Here is an 8268-nt window from a genome sequence, read left to right as displayed (position 1 = left end):
GAATGAGGAAGGAACGTCAATTCAGGTATCCGAAATGTTTGCTTTGTCCCCATGGTATTCAGATATAATATATGTGCTGAAAAATCTATCACCACCGCCCGGCATGACTAGAAACAAAGCGAGAACATTCAAATTGAAGGCTGCCAAGTTTTGTATTTTGAATTCTGCACTGTATTGGAAAGATCCCGGTGGCCTTTTGCTAAATTGTTTGGTGGAAGAGGAGGCAAAGAAAGTCATGGAGGATTTCCACGGAGGAGAGTGTGGAGGTCATCGTTTTTGGAAGTCAACAACGAACAAAATTTTGAGAGCAGGGTACTACTGGCCTACATTGTTTGCTGATGTGCATAAGATGGTCAAGCGCTATCATAAATGTCAGATTTTCGAAGGAAAACAGAAATTACAGCCTTTGCCACTTAAGCCTATTGAAGTGAGCGCTCCCTTCCAGCAGTGGGGGTTGGATTTCATTGGGGAAATTCATCCCGCCTCTTCCGGACATCATAGATGGATCCTTACAGCAACAGACTATTTCACAAAATGGATTGAGGCAGCCCCTACCAGACAATCCACGGACACGGTAATCATTTCATTTCTCAAAAATAACATCTTGTCTCGCTTTGGTTGTCCAAAAAAATTAATCATTGATAATGCAGCAGCTTTCAAATCGAAAAGGATGGTAGAATTTTGTCATAAATATCACATAATTTTGGGTCATTCAACTGCCTATCATCCGCAAGGCAATGGATTGGAAAAATCTTCGAATAAATCTTTGGTCAACATCATCAAGAAGCTGCTGGAAATAAATAAGAAGAGTTGGAACAAGAGGTTGGTCCATGCGCTTTGGGCAGATCGGATCAGTCAGAAAAAGTCTATTGGTATGTCACCATTTGAGCTTGTTTATGGAGTTGACACAATATTCCCCGCCTCTCTTGCTGCCCCAGTGGTCAGACTTCTTAAGGAGGCCGGCAATGAAGAAGATCCCATGCAGAGAAGGCTGAATCAAATGATCCACTTACAGCAAACAAGAGAAGAAGTTTTCAAGAACACATCCAAGTTACAGGAGAATATAAAGAAAATCTATGACAGAAAAGCAAAAGCAGATAAATTTCAGTTAGAGGATGTGGTGCTGAAGTGGGATGCAAGGAATGAAGAGAAAGGCAAGCATGGAAAGTTCGAAAATCTGTGGAAAGGTCCTTTCAAGATTGCAGCATATAGGGGTTAGAATGCCTTTCTTCTGAAGGAAATGAATGGGAAAGATTGTCCTGGAGGGCCAATCAATTGTCAGCTACTGAAGCGGTATCACTGCTGATCTATTAACGCTGCTTCCAGTATCATTTTAAATACCATTTTTATTTCAGTTTGCTTTCAATCTGTAAAGTTAGTTTTTGAGTTATTTCAATGTCAAGTAGAGCCAATTTCTTGGTCATTTCAGTTTCATAAATAAGTCAAAGTCCTATGCTGTTTATCAAAATGATGACTCCATAGCCCAATGGAAAAAAGGCACTATCTAGCTCCTCCAGAGATCTGCTGTTCTTGGCACCCCCAAGGAGCTACCATCCCCCATTGGAGCCAATGTTAGAGCCCGCCCTCCGTTAGAGATAAAAACTCTTTGTGCATTTCAATTTTAGGTGTCCCGCTCCATTCACTCAACTGCATTCCACTAGGGACATGCCATGATCTGACAGAGAAAGTTATGCTAATCATTTCCCTCATGTCTGGCCCCTGCTGGCTCAGGTCTTTGTCCCTAATCACCGAAAGTTCATGACAGTCAAGGTCTAATCCTCTACAGGAGAAAGTCATTTTTATGTCTGGGTCTAGGAATTCATCAATTTGGTCTTTGAAAACATGTCCAGAACAAGCCATGCATGGACAAAGGGAGGCCCTTATACAACTATGGTTCAGAGAGATTCATCGTCACTTGGATAGACATCGACTCCTCTTCAAAACTCTGTTTTGAAGAAAAGTCAAACAAGGTCATTTCTGACGAAATTTTCCAAAAAATCACCAGTTGACTTTTCAGATGCAGTGATGATTTACATGGCCAAATGCTCTGTCATACAGTCCCTGCAAAGAGGTGCCGAAAATTTCATCATTTGAGCCAAAATGTCAAAGGGAAAGTGAAAATCAGTGTGTTTAAAGGTCAATGAAAAAGTGAAAAACTCAACATTAGAAAAGAGGTTTTCAAAGAGGAAAAAATCAAACCCATCTCCTCCAAGGCTATAAATACATGTTTTGACCCAAATCCAAGGCATTGTGCTCTTTCAAGATTGGAGAAAGCATTTCAAAGGTGTGAGGGTGAGATTGGAGAAGTTTGAGTGAGCGGAAGCAGGTTTTGGGAGCGCGCGGCGCATATAACCAGGGGCGCGGTGCACTCACCGGGCGCGGTGCACTCACCGGGCGCGGTGCACACGCAGCCAGCCCGCCGTTTAAATATTGCACATGCGTTGTGCATACACGGCGCGCGGCGCACACAGTCCAACGGCCAAGAAACGGTGCCAAACCACTTCAAACTTCAGGGAAGGCTATCAAATTGAGACGTAAGCCTTATGCCATCGCCTGCTCATCAAGTTTTGTCAAGGATATGGTGTTCGTGAAGAGGTTGAATGTCACCCAAAATGCATAATGTCACCCATGAGAAAATCAACAAGAAAACGAAGGATAGGTTTGTAAATTTGTGTTGATATTGCCAAGGTTTCACTCCATTCACTTATTCCCCTCACCTATTGTTTTTTTTCCCCATCCTCCCTAGTCATTTTTCCTAAACCCCTACCCTAAGTCACTACCATACCGTCCCCCTATTCCTCTACTATTTGGTTAATGCAAAATCACCATAGGACCAGCTTATTGTGCAAGCAAAGCCGTGGGTGTGTGGCCGAAGAGTCAGAGAGTCAAACTATTAGGAGTGGCTTATAGTGTTTTCATAGCGTGCGACGCACACAGCAAGGAGCACGGTGCATACCCGTCGCGCGGAGCACTGGGCATAGTGCGCGGTGCACAGAAATATAAAGCCCAAAAGTTTATTCAATCTCCCTAAAATTTGTTGGAGGCTCACCAATTTTGAAAGGTAGGCCACCTACCTTAGTTCTTGCACTAAAATTGAAAGGGATAGCATGGTTGTAGGGGTAGAAATCAAATGCAAAAAAAAAAATTGTAAAGCAAACAAAGGGGAAACAAAGAAATCATTGATCCTAGGGTTTATGCTACAATGACAGTGTTGCCAATATGTTCAAAACCTACCCCATCAACCCTATACCCAAACTACTCCCAAATCCATGATAAATCTCTCCCTTTAAACCCCATCCCTATTTCATCATTCCCCTCCTAATACTCCCTGTTTTATTGTCCCCTTCGTGGCATATTTTCAAAGCAACTACCAGCTTCATTGGAATTCAAGGGCAACGTAAAATTCAGGGTACAAACAACAGTAATGGCATCAGAAGTTTCATCAGAGTATGAGGAGGAGACCCACAGTGACACAGCTTCGGGAGAAAGGGCCCAAAGGAGACATCACCGGAGTGGCAGACATCTTAGAGACGAGCCAAACACCCTCACCGAGTTGCAGGCATGCCCTCTTGCTATGTCTTGCTTCCAGCACTTAGCATGTTTCGAATTTTGTCAGAGGATGGCAAATGTCAGAGTTCATCATGAGTTGGCCCGACTTTTTGCACTTCACCTACGTGGAGGACAATCTATCTTGGCTGGGGTCACTTTCACATTGACACCCGAGACCATATCAGTGGCAACAAGCATACCCAACATTGGAGAGCAGTGGCATAAGAAAAAGAAGGTATAGAGGCATCATTATGAGCCTTACATCAAAGACCGCTGTTTGAGCCACCTCACGAGAGTTTTTCCATTCAGATTTCTGAAAGATGAGTATGCCCCGCTCATGAAATTGATCATGAACTACTTCAGTTGTGAGGGGAGGTTTTCTCGCCTTTATTCCTATCACATCAGGTTGCTCATGCACTTTACCAGGGTGCGGATGATGAACCTCCCATTTTTCATCTGCGGGAACATAGAGAGGATGAGAAATTTCATGCAGCACAAGACCCCTCGACAGCAGCACAACAGTGTGTATCACTTTGCCCTTATCCGGATTTTGGTAGACCATCAGTTGGGATTGCAGGGTATTGCGTGGGAGGACTTCATCTCCCGTGACTTCTTCAACGCTCCACAGGTGGTTTCAGAGGCAGATCATGAGGTAGGGGGCCCATCTTATCAGTATGAGTGACATGACACTGCCCCTATGCCAGTATACATCACCTATCAGATAGGCAGTAGACCCTTATTTGCAGCAGCAAAGTGAGTGTTATCTCCACCCGGGGTGGAAGGGGCCTCATTTCCGACATCAGCATCATAGGAGCAGGGTAAGGGTAAGGAGCCAGTGCAGGAGGAAGGGCCATCAAGTGAGCGAGAGACCGAGTTTGTTCTCCTCCAGGATGATGAGACAGATGCAGAACCAACAAATTCAGAGCTTATAGAGATCATCCAAGAGCAGCAATCAGAGATTGAAGACTTGTCCATTGATTTAGAAAGGGCCAAGTGGAATATGAACTACCTGGAGTGGAGAAACAAACAGCTTGAGGACCAACAGATTATCATGGAGCTGCAGAACATCCGTGAGCATCGCTAAGCTGCTCAAAGAAGAAGGGTTGAGGACCGGGAGGCCAACCTTTAGAGGGTCAACATGCATTTGGAGAGGCTGCTAGACAAAGCTGACCGGGACCTTGCTCTATTGAGACACATGGCTTTCCGTTACAGGGTGCGAAACATGAGTGCACATGCCCGGATAAGGAACTTGAAAGCAAAATTGAGGAAAGCAACAAGAAGGGAAAAACGGGCGAAAGAGAAAGATAGGCTTAGATTCTTGGCTGAGGCTTCCTTGGCTCAGCATGGCACCCCATAGAGAACTTCCAGCCCAAATTTCAAAAAAATTGGGCAATTTTTTGTCACAGGGAAATTTTTTGGGCAAAAAACAGGGATTTTCTCCCTGTGCGCCGCGCCACTAGCGCGACGCTAAAATTCTAGGGCTCCAATTGAGAAATGGCTTGCAGATTTGGATTCAGCATCAAAAATTACGACTACTGGTGTCCAGGCAAGAGATTTGGGCAAGATCTGCGTCTCCTAAAGGTCAAAAAACACCCAAAAATGGCCTCTCTGCCACTTTTTTGACACACAGAAAGCAGTCTTGGGAGAATGAAGATTTGGAGGGGCAAATGAGCACCAAATTCAAAAATTCCAGTGGGGTGAGAAAGTAGACAGCACAGGCTTTCCAAAAAGCTCACTTGGGCACATTTTGGACACCTGCAAGTGCCCCAAAATAGGCCCCAAAGTAGCGTGACGCACAGAGGAAAATTTGCCAATTTTCTTCCGTTTCGCGAAATTTCGGTTCGCGACTTCTCCAAGTGGGCCCGGTCACCTACACTTAGGTTTTTTGGCACCAAAGGTGGAATTTAAATATTTTTTTCTCCAAATGGGCTTCTATCCAATTGGCGAAGGAAGGCAAACGGTCACCCCAATGCCAAATGTCATGTTTGCAGCGCTGCACCTGTAGCTAATGGTTGGCTCTCCATCTCCATTTTGTAATGATTCGAGTAACTTCCCAACCCCTGGGCGTTCTATCTCTTCCTCACACATTCTATATATTGTATGCAAGTTATTTGGAAAGGGTTGGTTGGCTTGTAACTTCTGGGAGACTGTGGGAAAGAAACTCTGTTTCTTCATTGTGTATTTTTGACAGAGAATTAATGAAAGGCAGCGGCTCTGTTTCATGAGATTCTTGTGGTTTTGAGTGTAGCCAATGTATTTATTATGTTCATATGTATTTAGTTATGTTTCATAATTCATTTCAAGCTCATTTCCAGTGAAATTTTCTTAGTGAGATTAGGTATAATTCAATTTTAATTGCTCTGCCTGTGGGAAAATTTCATGTTCAGTGTTCTTCTTCTGTTGAAAAGGATTCATGTAACTATGCCCTTTTCACTTTCTTCAGCAATCTTTTCAGTCCGCGTTACCTCAAACTAAAATCGCTACATTTTCCGCCTGCCTTGCCTCACGGAATAATCTGTGCCTTCATTTTAAATTCTCTATTCTTTGTTGAGCGCCGGTCCCATAACATCCCAGAAGCTCGGTCATTCATAAAAATTGTTTCCCGAATCCCTTTTCACTTACTAGCCTAAGGTCATATTTCATTGTAAGTCATCTCAGACTATTTTCGATCATCTATTCACTGAGTGTGACTCGGAGAGAGCCCTCTCCTGCTCTGGTAGGGCTAGCTACCAGACTAAGCGTGGTTTGTGGTTACCCTAATTTTTGCCTTCCTTCAGCCTGAGGCAGATTTAGGTGCTAACACAAAGAATATAGAATGAAAAGGAAGCAACTAAATTACTTTTGTCGAAATGAAACTAGTGGCAGAAGAGTAGAAACAAGAAATAGAAGAAAGAAAGCAGTAATCACATATTACTCATACATTTCCCCAAAAACGGTGCCAAAAAGTGATGAGAACCAATATTGCAGCAAATATGTTGCAACCTTTGGGGGTTCGTACAAACTTGGAGGTGACAGTGTTGTATACACAAGTAAAAGTGATGGTTTTTCCTTTTGTCACTATTCAGTTGGCAAGAGACCACTAGGTTTTGCAAACCAGACTTCTATGTATTCAGAAGAAGATTGGTTCCTTGATGAAAGAAATATAAAACTACTCTAAGAGAGAGTTTATCTACTGCAATAATGAAAAATACTGAAATTTAATGCTAAGGCACACCATTTCCTAATTAACTGCTAAGAACTACGCTTTCCAATGATGCTAAATTAACATGAACAAAATGCTCCTATCTTAAGCATGGAAGTTGAAAACATCAAACACAATTGTTATGCATGTAAAGGACTATAATAAATCTGTTTTGTCTTTTTATGCTTTTCATGAAAAATCAAATGTGCAAACTAATCTCCTTTGGTGACGTGGCAGGTGGTTTAGGGGTGTTGATGGATAGTTGGGAGGTTTAGGAGATGGTTGGAAGGTTCGGCGGCCACTTGGGTGACCTTGGGAGGCTTCCTAGAGGTTTTCCCTCAATTCGGCCTCAAAACAGGCCACTACAGGAAAACGTACAGGATGTACTAGAAACTTACAGGATTCCTTGTATTTCTACAAGATGCAGCCGTGAGCGAAACAATGGGTGTTGGAGGTGATGGAAGGCTTAGGGAAAGTGGTTGATGGGTGGAATGGAGTGAGAAGAGGCCTAGGATCACTCAGAACCTATTGATGCCTCGAAAATTGCTACACCAACATCGGGGATAACCACCCGGTCCGAACCTTAAAGGCAGCTCCTTTTCCATTTGGTGTGGTGGCTCCGACTGGATATAATGGGACCAGTTTCCCAATAGTTGGTAAATAGGATGGGTAAATGATTGATTCTCTCATATCTAATGATAATGGATGAATGATTTAATCTAAAAGTAAAGTTATAAACAACTATTCTATCCCGGGAAATCGCTGATTTTTAGTGTAACTTTGGATGGTCTTCATTCACAAACAGGCATATAGATGAACAAAGCAATCAAGCAAACATTATTACACTATTCTTCATATATATCATAGACATAGATATGATTGAAAGAATAACAGTCCTCAGACATTCAATAGTGAAAAGTACAAGGATTGCTGTTAAAACACATACATATATTCAATGATAGCAAAATTTAAACGAATGTCGATTCACATAAAAATGACACAAGAGCATAGATAATAGTACCATATGTTTATTCGAGTCACTCCTAATATCAATCGCATTCAAATTCCTTTTTCTAACTTAGAAACACTTCCACAAAAGGCAATAGTGCATATATCATCAAAGCTTTCTTTGTCAAAATTCAGAATACTGGCCCAGTCTTTATAAAAAATAGATCAGAAGCACAATAGTGCGACTTCCTGATTTGAGTTTATACAAAAACTAAGGACCCTTTCCAAATGCATGAAAGGGCCTATAAATACTAATTGAGCTAACTAATTACAAAATAAAAGTGCTATTTAATTGGTACAACTATGCTATGAATATCTCCTCAAAGTCGGCTTGTCTTTAGTCGGCAGCATGATTCATTGTTTCAGATGATCTCCCTTCGGCTTGAGCTGGCAGATATCTAGCATTGGTTGCAACTCTGGGGGGTGGCTTAGGCAAGAATTCAGTTGAGCTGAATATGTGGCATCTTAGATCTCGGGGATCATGCAACCGATAGCATCAATTAAACATTTGAGTGCGGCCCTCTAACTGT

Source organism: Pinus tabuliformis, chromosome Q (assembly GCF_031772625.1).
Source record: "Pinus tabuliformis cultivar Carrire ecotype Pingquan chromosome Q, CPIR1, whole genome shotgun sequence".
Lineage (NCBI taxonomy): Eukaryota > Viridiplantae > Streptophyta > Pinopsida > Pinales > Pinaceae > Pinus > Pinus tabuliformis.
Note: the sequence above shows the minus strand (reverse complement) of the source record.